Source organism: Artemia franciscana, unplaced genomic scaffold, assembly GCF_032884065.1.
Source record: "Artemia franciscana unplaced genomic scaffold, ASM3288406v1 PGA_scaffold_57, whole genome shotgun sequence".
NCBI lineage: Eukaryota > Metazoa > Arthropoda > Branchiopoda > Anostraca > Artemiidae > Artemia > Artemia franciscana.
Window position 1 is genome coordinate 159287 of NW_027062697.1, and position 19204 is coordinate 178490.

General features: G+C 36.1%; 1 pseudogene; it reads right to left on the bottom strand.

The window, feature by feature from the left end:
• Window positions 1–7455: 7455 nt before the first annotated feature.
• On the bottom strand, window positions 7456–9790 carry LOC136042029 (putative cysteine proteinase CG12163; annotated as a pseudogene).
• Between the last annotated feature and the right edge of the window lie 9414 nt (window positions 9791–19204).

Genomic DNA, 19204 nt, shown 5'->3' on the forward strand with positions numbered 1-19204 from the left:
CTACCTCATGACATATGGTGTTGGATACCCCCCGGCCTCCGCAAGTCAGGGAGACCCAAAATGACAGTTGGCAGGATGCTAGAGAAGGAGGCGAAGCTAGCGAGGTCTTTGATGGAGGAGCTTTAGTCGAAGGCTCAGGACAGGTTGTCGTGGCGAACCACTGTTGCTGCCTTATGCGCCCTCAGGCATGGGAGGACCTAAGTCTAAGTAAGTCTTATAATGACGTCAGTTGACAAACATGACGTCAGTTGACACACAGACATGACCTCACTCGACACACACACACAGACAACTTATTTATATATATATAGAAGATAATTCATGTCTTGATATATAAGAATGGAACTCTATTTTGACAGTCTATAACTGTCTATTTGTCTTGTGGGGGTGAAGCGTGTGTAAAATGTTTGTGATGATATTTATACTTTCTGGTTTTAATGACTACTATTAAAATTTAGAGAAAAAGATTGAAACACCCTTTATAATATTATCCTTCAGGAGTATCATAATAATTCAGGATCATCATCAGAACTAAGGAACATTATCGAAACTAAGGAATATCATAGAAGCTCAGGAACATCAACAGATATTTGGACCAGGACTTCAGCCTACATTGCGTGGTTGATACCAGAAAATTTTTATCATGAGTTCAGAACAAAAACATAGGTCTTAATAGGTAGTCAAAGGAGCTTAGGTTTATCTACAGCTGTAGATTTTCTGGTGTCAATCTAAACTTACACTTAGAACTAAGAACTATCTAAAACTATCCTATCACTATTGAATAGAACTATCACTTATATAGTTCTATTACTTAGAACTGTCTAGAATTTACTAGCGTTTCTTCTGCTCATAATAGAAAAGAAGTCCAACAGCAGCTGATACAATAAAACCAAATTCAGTAATTGTTGAGGTCATATGAATGTTGTCAAACAAGTTGAAAAAAGACGATTGGATAAAGTCAGTTTTTTCCTGTTAATTAAAACTCAGCAAAGATACTTCCTGTCAAATAACAATTCTATGAAGCTTTTGGAAAACAGATATTTTTGCAATTACTTTTAAATTAAAAAAAGCTCTTAAGTTAAAGATAGTTGATTTTTTTAAATTAATTTTTGTGATGATATTTTCTATACATTTGGTGTAAACCCAAGTAAGTAGTTATTTGTGTCTGTATTTGGTCTCTTTACCACAATTTGGTAATCACAAAAGACACTAGATATTGCAGCTTCTTCTCTGTGTTGTTTCAGTGCCCTTCTATTGGTGAATAAAAAACGGAAAGAAAAACCAGAGAAAAAGTTTCGTTAATTTGTTATCGAAACCCTAAAGGGGACGTCAGAATTGGATAGAAATAGTGGTTGTATTAAGCTCAAACTCATTCAGTTCACACAAAATTCATTCCGTTCTAAAAAAAGTAATCTCGACAACTTGTAAGTGCTGCAAAAGAGTTTTGACACAAGTTTACTAGTTTTTAGTTGATAGAAAAGTTGTAGTTCTGTTATCCCAAAATTAGAACCCTAAATTAATTAAAATATTTTAATTTGTCATGTTGTCAGTTATGTTGAACAAGTAAGTATCGAAGATGCAAATGATATGTTCAGCTATAACTGATATTTAATGTTTCTGTTAGGGCCGGTGGCTAGAACTAAAAATTAATTTCAAAATAATTTCAAGCATCAAAATATTATACCAAGTATACCAAATTTTTCAGGAAATATAATTTTAAAGAATTGATCGACAGAAATGCAATGAGAATTAAGCACCATTGATTGTTGAGATTTTGAAAATAAAAACCAAAGATTAACAAATATTTTTATATTTAAAACTAACATATAGTTTTATATTTTGAAATTAAAATTGAAATACGTTAGTTTGGTTTGAAATTTACAATGTTTACATCTTTATATAATAATGTCAGGTTTGCAGAGTGGTAGCGGTGCCAGGCAAAAAGTGACCTTGTGAAATCTGCACAAGATCTGGGTCTAACACGGTATTAAATAATAAAAAAAACTAGTTTTTTATAACTGAAAGCAAGGAGCGACATTAAAACTTAAAATGAACAGAAATTTCTCCGTATATGAAATGATTTGTTCCCTCCACAATCCCTCACTCTTTACGCTAAAGTTTTTAATTGTTTTAAAAAGTAGAATTGTGGCAAAGAGTCAAACTTCAGCGTAGAGAGCGAGGGATTGTGGAGGGGACAATCCATTTCATATACGGATTAATTTCTGTTTGTTTTAAGTTTTAATGTCGCTCCTTACTTTCAGTTAAAAAAACTAGCTTTTTTTTATTTATTTTCTGAACGTTTTTGAATTAATGCATGTTTGATTTTGGCTCTCCGTACATAAATTATTAAAATAAAATTTGCATATTAATTCTTTTTTAGGCCAAATAGCTTTCTCTTAGTTTTGATAAGACAATTTTAAGAAATAAGGGGTGGGGAAGGAGGCCTAGTTGCCCTCCAATTTTTCGGTTACTTAAAAAAGCAACTAGAACTTTTAATTTTTAACGAACGTTTTTATTAGTGAAAAAATATACGAAACTTAAGAAATTAACTTACTTAACAAACTTTATATTCTTATATTTTTTATTATATATATGAGGGGGTTTGTCCCCTCGTTAATACCTCGCTCTTCACACTAAATCTGAAGTTTTATCCCAATTCTTTAAGAATGACCCCTGAATCAGAAAGGTCGTAGAATAAATAGTTGAAGTTGCTAAAGATACTTTAGCTGAAAGAGCGAAGTATTTATCTCCTCCTGAATACCTCGCTCTTTATGCTAAGTATATTTAGAATCCCTCGTATGCGTAATAATCTCTGTTCGTTTTAAGTTTTAATGCTATTCCTTAATTTCAATTGAAAAAACTTTTTCATGTTTATATTTTCATTGTTGTTTTTTTTTAATAGTAATGCTAGAAAATCCTGCGCCCTTTTCATTGAATTTTTCTTCCCCCATGAAATATTCCTTCAAGAAAATATCCTCCCACATAGCCCCCTCCCCTCAACCTCACACCCAAACCCAAAAAAATCCCCCTGAAACCGTCGGTATACTTCCCAATAACCATTACTGTATGCAAACATTGGTCAAAGTTTGTAACTTGCAGCCCCTCCCCCAGGGACTTTGGGGGAGTAAGTCATCCCCAGAGACATAGTTACTGTGGTTTTCGACTGTGCAAAACAAAATGGCTATCTCAAAATTTTGATCCGCCGACTTTGGGAAAAAAATGAGCGTGGGAGGGGGCCTAAGTGCCCCTCAATATTTTTGGTCACTTAAAAAGGGCACTAGAACTTTTCATTTCCGTTAGAATGAACCCTCTTGTAGCACTCTAGGACCACTTGGTCGATACGATGACCCCTGGGAAAAAAATAATAAAAAAAACAAATAAACAAGTACCCGTGATCTGTCTTCTGGCAAAAAAATGAAATTCCACTTTATTGTAGATTGGACCTTGAAATTTTTTTCTCTAGGGTTTTTGGATACGCTGAATTCGATGGTATAATTTTCGTTAAGATTCTATGATTTTTATGTGGTATTTCCCCCTATTATCCAAAGTAAGGCAAATTTTCTCAGGCTCTTAACTTTTGATGAAAAAGACTAACTTTGATGAAACTTAAATATTTATAATCAGCATAAAAATTCGATTCTTTTGATGTATCTTTTATCATTGAAATTCCGTTATTTAGAGTTTTGTTTACTATTGAGCCGGGTCGCTCCTTACTACAGTTCGTTACCACGAACTTTTTGATAGTCATGCGTTCAAATCCCAAGCTTGACAAAATTTTAATTGTTTTTTAGCGACGGAGTGAGTTTGACTTTAGCTTGGCAATACGGGACCCAGAGATCGAACTTTGATTTTACAAAACACTACAGGGCCGATGCGGGGACCTTGGTATTAAAAAAGCGTCGTTAATCTGATAGCTTCCTTACTAAATATAATACGCTTGTTTTGTTTTCTTCTTCCCAGCGGCTATTTATACAACACATAAGAATGATTTTTTACTTTTCGTAATCTAAGCTGCAATGTGTCAATTTGAGCGTGATAGTGACCACAAGTCGAAAACACTGTGCTTGTTTGAGGCCCGTTCATTCTGAAAACTAACACCGTCGATTAAAGTGTGATAACGACTGCAACTCGAAAACACTACGCTTGTTCGGGCCCTGTCCATTCAAAAAACCTGCTACTTATATGACAAAATTGAAGTTACTCAGAAAAGACCCGCAGCAACCATAATTAGAGGTAAAGAAACATTACGAGATAGACGTCACGTCAAAGCTGAATTTCAAGACAGTGAAGATGCTGCAGTGAAGGTTCAAACCAGGTTAAAGCTGAAATTTAAGACAGTGAAGATGGTGCAGTTAAGGTCCAAACCAGGTCAAGGCTGAAATTTACGACAGTGAAGATGCTGTAATATGCTGCCCATAATAATTAAAAGTTAAAAAACGCGTTTGGGAAAAAACTGCCTAATGAGAAAAAATTGCCAGCTGACACTGATTCAGGAATGGAAACTACTATTCCCGTTCATCTTAAAATAAAAAAAATTATAACCAAAAGAAATTTCTGGTGATTTCAAAAAATAGCCTGAAATCCCTCAAAAGTGGTGTCAGACCGAAATAAAAAGAGCATCATTGGAATTAGCGTGGTCGAAAACCTTGTTTAAGAAATGACAGACCCTCACCTTGAACAACAAGGGACTGTTTAAGGATCCTTTTTAAAGGAAATTGCTACATCTAGTGCCTTTTGTAATTAGAAAAAATTACATTTAAAACAAGATCATTTTTTACGAAAAACTACATTTTTGTGTACAAAATACATTTGCATTTGAGTTTTCTCCATTTTATAATTGGTATCTAGTCAAATCTATTTGATTCCTAGCCACAGTGTAGGATAATGGCTGTTCTTTTCTCCAAATTTCAGCCATCTATAGTGGCACCCTTTTAAACTAGTAGCTGACGAATCTCTAAATTGCCTTTCCTAGCAGCACAATTTTAAGGCCGTTTTTTTCTTACATTTACCCATTGGATTTGGGTTGGCTCAATTTTCAAACCGATATCTATTCACAACTATTTGATTCCCAATCACAGGGTAACGTAAAGATGTTCTATTGATCGAATCTAAGAAATGTATATTGACGCCCTTTGAAACTAGTTGTTGATCAACCTCCAAATTGCAATTCTTTGCAGCACAATAAATGGTTATTTTGTCCCAAAATTTGCTCTTCACATTCGGGTCGGTGCCACGCTTTAAAAGATCAAATTTGACAAAAGACAAGGCCTGATAATGATTGATTCTGATATTTCAGTTACTATGGGCTAGAATTTGTTCTTACCACTAAATATAAAAAAAGCATGTGTCTCTTTGAGTTCATATATGAAACTGGAAACGGTTGCAATAATCTTAACAAAAGTCATATCTGTACTTTAATCCAACACGATTCAATCGAAAAGTGCCAAAGGTTGTCATTACAATCTCTTCGTCAAAAGTTTATACACAGATTTCTAGAACATTTAAATTGTTGGATAACATACCGTAATACTGTTGATGAAATCGGGCATCTTGATTAAAGGATGCTGAGTTCAATCCCGGCAGTGGTAATGGGTGAAATAGGTATATGAACACTTGCTTATTTTTTTATCTAAAAGGTTATTTCTTGTCTCTGGTGCTATTTTGTTTTTGTCAATCAATAATTTCGTTGACCTATGTAAAATGACACGAAAGAGCCCAAAAAAAGAAAAACAAGAGAAGAGAAAAAAAGAAGAAAGAATCAGACTATGATAAATAATACTAAATAAACGCACTATAATATGGATGGCTACGGTCTAGAGATGAAACATTCGGCACGTCGCTGGTCCACAGCTACAAATGGATCAGTAACACCATATAATTGCGTAACTTTGCGGTTACGAGCCCAAAGAGGAAGACTTAGAAGATACTTTGCATACTTGTAATGTAGCTTACGGAATGTCCGCAAATCAATCATCATAAAGATCTTCCAAAGTTGAGCTAGGGCTAGGACATTAGGGATTGTGTAAGCTTTATAGAGTCTAGCTAAAATATTCTTACTGTAACGTGTTTTAATATTAACTAGTTGTCCATAAGCTGTTCTAGCTTTTGTGCTAAAATGCCCAAAGTAGTCATGCACAGATACTTTTCATTTCAGTACCAAGGGGTAAACCCAGATAAGTTTGGGATGGCGAAAGTTTGATATCAAAATCCCCAAAAGTGACTGTGGTACTATCGAACCTGGTCATTTAGAATTGAACTTAATACATTCACTCTTACTCGGATTGAAATTTAGACCAATATCGTTATATTCCTCACTTAAACTTGCGAAATTCTTCTCTATTAACGCCAGAGTTCTACTCAAATTAAGAATATCGTCAGCATAATTCAAAAGCTTTAGGCCCAAGCCATCAAAAATAAAGCTCATATCAGCTTTCTTCTGGGCATCCATAACACTGTCGTTAAATAGCGGTGGTGAGGTTATAGCCCCTTGTCAAATAACTTTATGTACGAGAATGGACCTTTTGATTAAATCAGAGTTTTCACCAGAAAGTGACTTAACCTTTACATTCAACCTCCGATACATGTTTCGAAGGGTAGCTATTACAGAAATGTTCATACCACGAAGCAGAGCCTCGTGAAAGTTGCGGGTGGATTCTAGAGTGACAAGCTCTGCTGATAGCTATGCGTATTGCCAGCTAGCAATGCTTACATTCGTCAAAGTCGTTGTTTAAGAATTTTCTGGACAACAAGACATTTAATACTGTAGCAAGGATGGTTCTTTGAACTGTAGAGGGCACATTTAAGGTCATTAGTACAGGGAATCTCTTTCGAATTGTAATGTCCTTCCCCACATTGGAAGCAACGCACAGGATTGGGATATATGCGTGCAGGGTGAACTTACTGCTCACAATTGTAGCATCGCAGTGGGAGAAACTTATATTCGGAAATGCTTAGTCTCTCACAACCTAACGTAAGAGGAGACTGGATAGCCTCATTCAGGTGTTCTTTACTTTAGAAGTGTATTTTGCACGTCCGAGTGGAACGGATTCTCTCAGCTTTGGTACAGGTTTTTATACAAGTGGAGAGGTTGTCAGCAGAAACATCTTCGGGAAGGAAACAAATTATACCATACAACGAATGACTAGAGACTTTGACAGCACCAGGCTTTTCTTCTCTTGCCTTGGCAGATGCAAGTGGGCTTTGTTTGGGAAAGCCGCTTTCTTATCGCTCATCACAACGCGCCATTCATTTTTTCTTGGTTTCAAATCTACAACATGAGAGCAAGATTCACCACACTTACGTTCCAGGAAATTCTTATGTGAGGCAGGGTTATCAAGTTCTGTTGGACGATGCTTTAAAACGACAACATAGGTGGGCTTTGTTTGGGAAGAGTCGAAGTGAGGACAGGTTTAGAGCACGCTCAGAAGCGACATAACTTTGAAAAGTCGCACATAGTTCGTTGACTTTTCTCGTGAGGGTGGCGGCTGCTTCATCAGAGAGTAGGAGAGTATTAGGGGCCTCATTGGGCTCTAATATTGCAAAACGAGGGAGGGAGACATGTTTTTTGTCATAGCTTCTTAAGACTTGGATCAAGTCAAGGACGTTGTCCTGATGATTCTGTCTTTCGGTCACGGGCTTGGGAAGACTAGCAAGAGACCATAATAGTTCCTTGGCCTGAAATATATTTTCTGGCTTGAAGAATTGTCCTGCTTCGCAATTTCTTCGGATCTGTTTTCAGCTTTGTTAGCCCGGTAAACAAAGTTCAGCACAGGTTCCATAAAACCTGCTCGCTCGCCATTCTATCATCAAGTATCCAAGAAAATAACTTCTAACAAAATGGGAAATGCGGGACCCAATAAACCTATCCCCAACAGTTTAAGTAGAAAAGTACCGCCGGTACTACAGCTCTTCTGTTCCGTTCCCGCTCTCTTCTGCAGAGTTAGAGAGCTCGATGATTTTCATTTTCATCCGCAAAAATAGGTTCTTGTGGCAACACTGCTGGCTGATTAGATGGCGTTGCCAGAAAATTAATAATTATATAAATGCCCAAACTTTTAATTATCAGGATATTTGTTGAGAGAAAAATAATTTCAAATTACTTATAAGAGATAAGAGTCTATAATTTTCAATTTGAATCAACACAATTAACTATTTTTCCTGTTAGCTTCTAATTTCAGCAATGCTTAATCATGAATTTCACGAGAGCACGGTTACCATATATTTAGGATTATCCGGAAGTACTAAAAATACAGCAAAAGTAATTAAGAATCCATTCATATAAGTAAAGCTTTACATATATAATAAAAATGAAAAGTAGAGATTCCCGTTATTGCTTCGCTCCACAACGGCACTGGTGACCATTGTATTTATTCCGCATGTGCCATCACTCCGTTTAACACGACCTGCTCGCCCCATCTTGTCTCCAAGCTATTTTTCACAATCAAATATGGCAAAACTCTTTGTTTAACAGGAATAATTTCAGTTCCATAGCCAACAATCAAAACTCCGTGGTCAAGGTTTTTGGGATTGCAGAATGGGTGTGATACCCCACGACGATAAAACTGCATAACATTAGCATTTATTCCAACGATAACAGGACCATTTTCAGCTAACCACTGGGCTATCTCTTCTTCATCTTGAGAAATCTCCAAAAAATCTGAAAGAATCGATACTTCATTTCTGCCCTCCACAACCCTTATAAGGATAATCGTCTTCTGTCTCAAGTCCTCCTAAATCTTCAATGGCTTTGTAAGCATTTTCTGGAAGCCCTCCATTGTATCCCCATCAAGCTTATCACAGTCAAGCACCTCTTGCTCTGAGAATGAAGCAATTCTGCAAGTTTAATGCTATAGGCACCTTCTAAGTTACCAGTAACTGAAAATGCCCAGCAAGAACCACAGCTACCTTGATTCTTCACAGGCTTGACTGCTGACTTATTTCTCCTGTCAAATTCTTCAATAGCATATTGCTTAGGAATTATCGCTTCCTTTAGAATTGTCTCTTGTCTTTTGTAAGATTAAATAAAAAAAAAATATTTTTTTTAAAACTAAAAGTAAGTAGCGACCTTAAAACTTAAAACGAACAGAAATTACTCCGTATATGAAATGGGTTGTCCCCTCCGCAATCCCTCACTCTTTACGCTAAAGTTTTTCATTGTTTTAAAGAGTAGAATTGTGGCAAAGAGTCAAACTTTTTTTGGGGGGGTTTCGGTTTTTCTTCATATCAATCAATCAATTTTATCATACTAAAAGAAAAACTATTATAAAAGTAAAGCGTTTACTAGGCACAAGAAGCTTTGCTCTTAGTGGTTCACAGAAGACAAGAACAAAACACTTTTATGAAATATATACAAAACCAAAAATACAATATGGCGATTGTCCTTGTATGCTGGAACACAGTAGGAGGCAATAAGTTTCATTTCTTCCCCCCACTCGACGTGAAGTTTAACGCTACAAAGAAACTGTCTGTCTTCAGGACCAGAAATGCATTCATTATATGACTCAGGACATGAAGACATAAACATAGAAATATTCAGGTTGTACTCTATTGTGTTTGTAACCTCGCGTGTTCCTTTAATGATCTTTGAAAGCACACGTTTGTTATCATGATGATCATAGGCATCCAAGGTACTCAGAGCAAAGTTTGCCATTCCAACAACAGTTTCATCTTCAAGATTTTTAATGGAAAAAATCCCTCCGTAACACCTCGGACAGTCGTTGCTTTCGTTAATAACTCGACGCTGGCCATAACAAAAAGCAAGGATAAATCCTAGAAAGATTGCGCACTTCATGTCATATAATTACTCTGTTGTTGCTTTTTTTTTCAATTCTTCTTCTTGATAAAGAAGAAGAATCATTCTATCTCTACTATACTGTTTTAATCTTAGTTCTCTTTATTTTAGTTTAATTGTTTCAAGTTAAAATATTTGGAGGTGTTAAAAAAAATTTGTGCATTTGTTATTTAGATTGAGTTGGTTATTTGTCTCTAGATAAAATGATTTTTTTTTTATATAAAAGAGTTACGTCATAAAACAGTATTATATGCCTTTTTTATTTTTACAATTGTAAACATGCTCTATTTTGTAAATTCTTGAAGAGAACATATTCAAATTTATATTTCCTAAATTTTGTCGTGCCTCCCTTCATAACACCTCTTTCTTCACTTTGTGCAAAATCAAAAACTTAATTTGCTTGGAGTTCAGGTGAGGAATTTCAGTTTTTGTCTCTTCCTTTCATTTCCTTCAAATATTGTATTAAAAATTTTTCGGTTGCCCAGTTGAACTGAATGGCTTTTTATATGATTTGAAGTTACCACATCTATCCGTAATGTAATTTTACTTCATCATATGTATGATGATTTATTTTGATGTTTCAGCTCTTACTATTAAGTAAACAAATATGCTTGACGGGATTTTTTTTTTCAAAGATAATTACAACGATCGGAGGGAATCAGGCATCAAAGTCAGTAACACACTTGGGTGTTTTCAAAATAATGGACAACTACCATGACTGATTATAAATTTTTAGTTTCTATGGGCTAGAGTTCGTTCTTACTATAAGACTTATTTATTATCTCTTTTGCTATGTTTTTTTTTAATCTCTGCTATACTATCTGTTTTTCATTTTATTCCAGTTTTTTTTTCTAGTTAAAGATTTGTATACATTTGATGTATAATCTAAATTTTTTCTTACTTTTTCACATTTATTTTCCTTTTTTCTATTTTTTTCCATTTAATACTTGTGGCATGATGTCATTATATATTGATGCCATTATAATCACAATAAAAGCTTTAAGTCTTAGTCATTTATGGTCATAGCCTGTGGTTATGATATCATTCATCATTTTATACGCAAAACTGCAGTCTTTCGTAAAAAAATTATTTATTTTAAATATTGTGATAGTTAATTACTAAAGGCACCAATGTAGCAATTTCGTTTAAATCAAGCGTTTAAACAGTCCCTTGTTGTTCAGGGCGGAGGACTAATTTCATTTGGGAACGTTTTCATTTCGATCTGACGCCATTTTTGAGGGGTTTTAGGTTATTTTTAAAAATCAGCATGAATTTCATTTCGTTATAAATATTTCGTTATATATATTTACTTTTCAGATTAATGGAAATAATAGTTACTATTACTGAATCAGTGTCAGTTAGCAATTTTTTCTAATTAGGCAGTTTTTTCAAAACCTCAACTTTTAATTACCATGGACAGCATATTAAAGCATCTTCACTGTCTTGAATTTCAGCTTTGACCTGGTTTAGACCTTCACTGCAGCCTATTTGAGCATCTTACTGTCTTAAAACTCAGCTTTGACTTGGTTTGGATCTTCACTGCAGCATTTTTCAGCATATTGTAGCATCTTCACTGTCTTGAATTTAAGCTTTAACCTGGTTTGGACCTTTACTGCAGCATCTTTCAACATCTTGAGGGTCTTGAAATTTAGCTGTGACCTAGTTTGGACCTTCACTGCAGCATTTGGAAGCATCTTCACTGTCTTATATTTAGCTTTGACCTGGTTTGAACCTTCACTGCAACATATTTTGGATAAAATTTTCTGCCGCCAAGATGTGGCAAGCATTGCTATCTCAACAGACGTTATTGTGTGGTCATGTCTATCTTGTCATCTTTTTGTCATCATGTCTATCTTGCTGATTCAAGCCTCAGGTTTTCCATTGTTTTGATATAATCTGCTTCTTGACCTCCAGTGGTGCTGGTGCCGGTGCTGGTGCCTCCAGTGTGCTGGTGCCCTTTATTGAACAGCTTAAATTTTGTCATGTAAGTCGCTGGTTTTCTGAATCCTGGTCTGGGCCCCAAACAGGAGCAGTGTTTTCGAGTTGCCGTGGTAAGATTAGCAATTTTGAAACTGTCGCTATTCCGCTCATATTGACGCATTGAAGGGTGAGCTTTGATTGATGCCAGTGAGATATCATCCTTATGTGGAGTTTAATTGGCTGCTGGGAAGTAGAAAATAAAACAAGTATATTATATTCAGTGAATAAGTAATCGGATTAATGACGGTTCTTGACTACTAAGGCCCCCGCATCGGCCTTGCAGTGTTTTGTTACAGCAAAGTTTGATCTCTGGGTCCCGTATTGCCAAGCTAAAGTCACAGTTACTGTGCCTCTGCAGAAGAATAAAAATTTTGTCATGTGTGGGATTTGAACGCGTGAATACCGTGTTAGACCTGGATATCTTTCAGATTTCACAAGGTTACTTTGTGCCTGGTGTCGCTACCACTCTGCCAACCTGACATCAGCTGCAAATATTTTTCTAAATTTTAAACCAAAATACAAACCGAAGAGGAATGATACCTTCTAAATTTGCTAATCTTTGGTTTTTAGTTTCAAAATTCACCACTATTAGCGCTACGATCAATAGCACTTGCTCTCGTTGCATCTTTATCGATCAATTTTTTCAAGTTTATATATATATATATATATATTTGGTAAAATAATTTGATGCTCAAAATTATTGAAAACTGTTTTTAGTTCTAGTCACAAGCCCTAACAGAAACATTAAATATCTTTAGTAACTTAACATTCCATTGCCCTCTTCGATAGTTACTAAATTCAACGTAATTGACAACATGACAAATTAAAAATATTTAATTAATGTAGGGTGGTAATTTCAGATAAAGAACGACAATTTTTCCATCAAATAAAAACTAGTAAACTTGTGTCAAAACTCTTTTGCAGCACTTGCAAGTTATTGGGATTACTTTTTATTTGACTTGAATGCGTTTTATGTGAACTCAATGAGTTTGACTCCTGTGGTGGCGCAGGGGGTTTGACCCTAGTTTGATAATACGGGACCCAGAGATCGAATCATGCTGCAGGAATGCACTGCAGGGCCGACGCAGGGACCTTAGTAGTCAAGAAGCGTCGTTAATCTGATACAATACAATACTGAATGAGTTTGAACTTAAATTAGTATAAACATAAGATTTCATGGATCCCAAGAAACGTATTTCACAGCCCTACTGCCAAACAAATGAAGGTAATGATAATTAGTCTACGATTATAAGTTTTACGATGAAGGTTATCAGTATGAGCAATATTAGGAAGAGCTGGCTCTTTCGGAGGTATATTGTATGACCCTTTCTAAGAAGGAGTGTCAAGCATATTATTTTAGAACACCGACATAGCTATCATTATATAACGTTTCTGAAGTGGCCTTGTGGCAAAACTGACCATGGAGTTTGTGAAGTGGAAATATGTAATCATTTATAACATTTGTTTATTATTGATATTTGTTTATTGATTTTATTTATTAATTATATATTTTATTTTCTGATATAAATTAATAAATGCAGCTGGCCTAATTTATATCAACATTTCTTTGCTTTTGTTCTCAGCTGTAAATGCATATGTTTTTTTTTTTTTTTTTTTTTTTTTTTTTTTTTTTTTTTTTTTTTTTTTTTTTTTTTTATTCATATCAGGAATTGTTAATGTGCTATTTAAATAGCATGTGGAAAGTTTTGGAAGGTTTTTCCTGCAGCTATCTACTGGTAGATCAACACTATAATCAAAAGTAAGGGACAGAATTTTAATAACTGACTTAATTGAGTGTTTGATGGGGTTTTTATGCGTCATGTATATGATTTGAGTGTTTATATCTTGAAATTTACCTTTCTTGATTTGTCTGACTTATTTATTGAATATATTCTACAAATTTCTTTGTGGTAAGAGGAAAGGTAGCTTTTTTTTTGTGCATTTTTGAAAATTTCTAACTCTTCATTTCTCTTTTGTTGTGAAGCTAGTTAAGCCACTTTAAGCCGCTTCAGAACGACTGTAAAAGCTTCACAACGCCTTAAGATAACTTATCCCTTTTTTTGGCAATATGAGCAGTGGGTATATAACCACTCCACGGGGCAAATTTCAGTTTAGGATTCCCTCCTGCAAACAAAAATAGCACTCGGGTATGACTAGGGACAGTAATATTTATTAGAGTGTCATCTAATGTAAAAAAAAAAATTTATTAATTAATGAAAAATAATTTTGCTAATAAACTAATATTTTTTTGGCCTGAAAATTTTGTTGGATATATGGGTTTGGGCAAATCAAGATTTTGCCCTGGGAACAACAGAGGTAAGAACTCCCTTGTGAGTGCCATAGAGGAGACCTTTGAGGAAAGTAGCATAAGAATTCATCCGTTCATGAATTCACACGGGTATGACTAGGGACAGTTATATGTGTTAGATTGTCTAAAAAGGGGTAGAACCATTCCTCTTCACGACTATCCGTGCTGGGTCATCTCAAAGCTCACCTTAAGAACAAAACTGTTTACAGGGGGTTTCAAAAGGCCCGCTTTGTCCTTAAGAAATACAAAAGTTTTGTAATTCAGTCATTTGCAGTTTAGATTCTAGACATATCTATGATCTCTTGCTTCCAAAATTTTTGGGTTTTTATCGTTGTACCAAAGAAACCGAATTAGGTCTCTCATCTAAAAGGGAAATTATGGTACTAATTCGAAAAGTATATGGCAAAGTTTGTCTTCTTATCTTTTTCCTTTTATCCATTTTCCTTCTCTATTTTCCTCTTTTTTTCAATTTATGACTTAAAAAATATTGTTTCTTTTAGCGGCAATCCATAAGTATATTCGTGACTTGTATGCAAAAAGATTCCCAGAATTGGAATCCCTCATCACAGCTGCGCCTACTTATTTGACTACGGTGAAGACACTTGGCAACAATATTGACAGTATAAAAAATAATGCAGATCTTCAACAGTATTTACCCCAAGCCACTATAATGGTTGTGTCAGTTACAGCTTCCACCAACCAGGGGTAAGTCATTGTAATAATTATTTGAATACTGTCCTTCATATAAAAGTATGTATCAGTTAAAAACTGCTTCCCCTAGACTAGCCTAAAGGGCACTTCTCTATGCATAATGGCAAAAATATAAGGTAGCAAATTTTTTTTCGCCCATCCTCTTGAAAAAATTGCTTAGCAATCTGCCTCCCCCTTCTCCAAAGATCGGACGGACTTGTTTGCCCGCCGCTTGGCGAAATTCGAGATACGTAAATATACCATCTCTTCATTTCAGATATATAGCCGCCCCTTTAAATATAGTCAATAAATCTATTCTGTCCCCTTTACATTGGTATGAAAACTACCCTCCTTCAGAAATTAAACAATATCTTTCGAAAATTAATTTTTTTTTCTCAAATTTAATTCTCCTCCCCTGCCTTAAAAAAGGTTCTTATAAGTAAATACTTAGAATCTGAGAATACTTATGCTTAGAATACTTAGAAGGACCCTGTCTATTTGCTCCTGTAACTGTGAGTAGAGATCATCTGAGTCGCTAGTATCTCTGTCAGTTGGTTCAACAGGGTCCTCTGCAACTATAACTGATACCCTTAACTTTTTAGTCATAAAATGAGCAATTATTATTCTATTATTAATACCTTCCCAGCCTAAACAAGACGTAGCAGCTTCTTTATTCACCATGAGCCCTACTTCCTGTCTATGTACCCCATCCTTCCTGTCTGAGTAAACAAATTTTATATCAGCTAATTTCATGCTGACTACTCCTTGGGTATGTATTTCTGAAACTCCTCATAAGTCCAGTATCTATCCAGTAAATATGTATCTATCTTATCCTTATAAGTGTCTATCCTTATAAGCATGAATTCGTCAGTCAAAATGTTGATACGGTAATCATTTTTTAACATCGTAACATTCCAAGTTCCAATTTTCAGGTTCTTTAAATCATTAAAAATGTTTTGGCATCAGGAAAAGCATTGATCCCGGATACCATTGCAGGACTGGGATCAACATATCTTCTCAAGCGTACCCCAAAGTGCTTAAGCCGGCTTAGAATCAGATAGAAGGAAGTCCTCTGCACCTATAGTATGAATGGAGGCTGTTTGCAATCCTGGGTGCCTCTTGATCACAACAAATTTTATCAGCAAGAGTCGAAAGCCTGCACAGAAAGTCCCAAGTCTATTACATCCGACTCATTATATATTCATTGCTACAAATATTATGATACTACGGGGAGGCAACCCTTAGTAGATAAATTAGCTAGGAAGAGGTTTTTCACCCCAAAAACGGCTGTCAAAACAGACAAATATCCATTAATCAGAATCATTTGCGAATGCTCTATCCTTTACTAGGCTCTAATTTCCTCGAGGAGTGCCACTTCTCAAGTGGGAATGGAGTTGACTGCAGGGTCCCTAGTCTTGCAGGTGCCTTAAAATGGTCGAGGCAGCCCTTTGCAGAGGCTGTTGCCCATAGATCTTAATCTTACGCCTTGCTACAGTTTTCCTCCTATAGAGGATCCTCCCACGATAGTGTTCTGCGTCACCATGTAATCTAACCCATTACTGGGAGAAGGCTTTTAGCTCATAGGACGTGTGGACATGCCGGTGGGCCCTGTGTAGTGTACATTTGAGGGGCCTTCTTCTTCCTCCACCTGTATTTATGGTCCCAGGCGAGGGTGTCCAGGTTTCTTTTATGGACTGCCAGGGGCAGGGGCTAGGCTCCCCCTTGGTCCCTACCTCCAATGGAGGTACCTACATATCTGTAGGACATTCCCCTATTGCCACGCTGAGCTACCTTTGGGAGGCCCCTAAACAGCAGAAGACACATAAAGCTTTTTGGTATAAAATATTTTTCAGGGCAAATATCTTAAATTATGTTTGGAAAAAGCTTTCGTGATGAATTCCTTTACATAATGTGGTGGCAAAATTGCATGTGGAAGAGTGTTCGATTAAACTTTGATGCTTCTTCTATTAAAGAGTGATTGTAGGGTGACCAGCCCCCTTGGCACTTCTTAGATGCCCCTCCTCCTCAATACTGGTAGTTTGTCTTATGAAAGATTTCATATTGATCTAGGGACGCCATATCTCCCAAGCCCCCGAAGCACATTCCATTCAATGCTTCCGGTTCTCAAAACTTTTTTTCACTCTCATTGCCATAATTATGAAAAACAGATTTTTATTCATATAATCGTGTCGGGGAGCGATACTGTTTTATTTTTGCGTGTTTTTATGGCACTTGGTATGAACCAAGTGACGTATAGCGATCGCAAATTCTGTCGGTCTCTCCCGGTTTTGCTACTTAAGGCACTTCTAGGTAATTTAGGACGATGAAATTTTGCAGGTGTATCAGGGACCGGACCAGATTAAATTAGAAATAGTCGTTTTCCTGATTTGACCATCTGGGAGGGGGGGTTAATTCGAAAAAAATAGAAAAAATTAAGTATTTCCAACTTACAAACGGGTTATGGGATCTTAATGAAATCTGATGTTTAGAAGGATATCGGGTGTCAGAGCTATCATTTTAAATCCCGACCAGATCCACTGACATTGGGGGGAGTTTGAGGGAGGAACCAAAAATCTTGGAAAACGCTTAGAGTGGAGGGATCGGGATGAAACTTCGTGGGAAAAATAAACAGAAGTCTTGGATACGCTATTGACATAACCGGAATGGTTCTGCTCTTTTTGGATGAGTGGGGGGAGGGTTAATTCTGAAAAATTAGAAAAAATTACGTATTTTTAACTTACGAAGGAGTGATTTGGATCTTATTGAAACTTGAAGTTTGGAAGGATATCGTGTCTCAGAGCTCTATTTTTAAATTCCGACTGGATCAGGAGACATTAGGGGGAATTGAGGGGAGGAACCTAAAATCTTGGCAAACGCTTAGAGTGGAGGGATGGGGATGAAACATGGTGGGAAAAATAAGCACAAGTTCTAGATGCGGGATTGAAATAACCAGAACGGATCTCTCTCTTTGGGGTAGCTGGGGTGGGGGAGGGTTAGTTGTGAAAAATTAGAAAAATTAGGTATTTTTAACTTACAGAGCAGTGATCGGATCGTAATGAAATTTGATGTTTGAAACATCAAAAAATCTCTTATCTTAAATCCCGACTGGATCCAGTATCATTAGGGTGGGGCGGAAATCTTGGAAAACCCTTAAAGCAGAGAGATCAGGATGAAACTTGGTGGAAAGGATAAGCATAAGTCCTAGATAAGTGACTGACATAACCGAACCGGATCCTCTCTCTTTGGTGGAGTTGGGGGGGGGGGGGAGAGATAATTTGGGAAAATTAGAAAAAGTGAGGTATTTGTAGCTTAGGAACGGGTGATCAGATCTTAATGAAATTTGATATCTAGAAGGATCTTGTGTTTTAGAACTCTAGTCTTAAATCCCGACCAGATCTGTTGACATTGGGGGAAATCGGAGGGGGCAACCGTAAATCTTTTGAAAACGCTTATAAATGTCGTAGATACGTGATTGGCGTAACCGGACTGGATCCGCTCTCTTTGGGGGAGTCAGGTGGTGGAGTTCAGTGCTTTGGCGAGTTTGGTGTTTCTGGACGTGCTAGAACGATGAAAATTGGTAGGTGTGTCAGAGAGCTGTAAAAGTTGACTTGATACAGTCTTATTCCCGATTCGACGGTCTGGGGGCTGAAGGGAGAGGAAAAATTAGAAAAATTGAGGTATTTTTAACTTACGAGTGGGTGATCGGATCTTAATGAATTCTGATATTTAGAAGGATCTCGTGATTCAGAGCTCTTAATTTAAATCCCGACCGGCATTAAGCTTCTGATTTTCCTTTTAAAGCAATCTATTGATTCTTAGAATTTTTCTAGAGCTCATACCATATGAGCTCTTGGCTCTTCCGACCTCGTCAAAAGTGTCATATGAGCTCTTAGCTCTAGTTGTTTATCATGATCCTTAGTTTATACGCTAGTAAAAGTAAGGCGTTTGAGGAATATGAAATAGAAGAAAAAGTTTGTTTGTTAAGGGTGGAAAAATTCTTATTGCTAATAAAATATTTTTTGTTATAAACAAAAACCTAGCAAAATTTCCAGACATTTTTCAGAGAATAATAGAAACACCTGTTTTTTAGTATACTAAATACAATTATAAGGACCAAAACGAAACTGTTTTACAGCTGAAAGTAGCTTCTCATTAAAATTAGATTTGTAATTAAATTAAATTGCCTTTAGGCATTTGGCTCAGACAAAGGCTAAGAAAGTCGATTTGCAATCCAAGTCGTCTGGCCAGAGAGGGAAAGTAGGGTCGAGATTCCAAAACTTTCTTATTTGACTGTCCCAAAAAGCAAGAAATCATTAACATAAGAGCCCGCTTTTAATTTAGAATATTTTTGTGATCTCTCGCTTCGTTACCGATTTGTTTGGTGAATTTTAAATGTAAGTGTTAGTCTGAATTGTAAAAATGTGCGTTTTAATTGA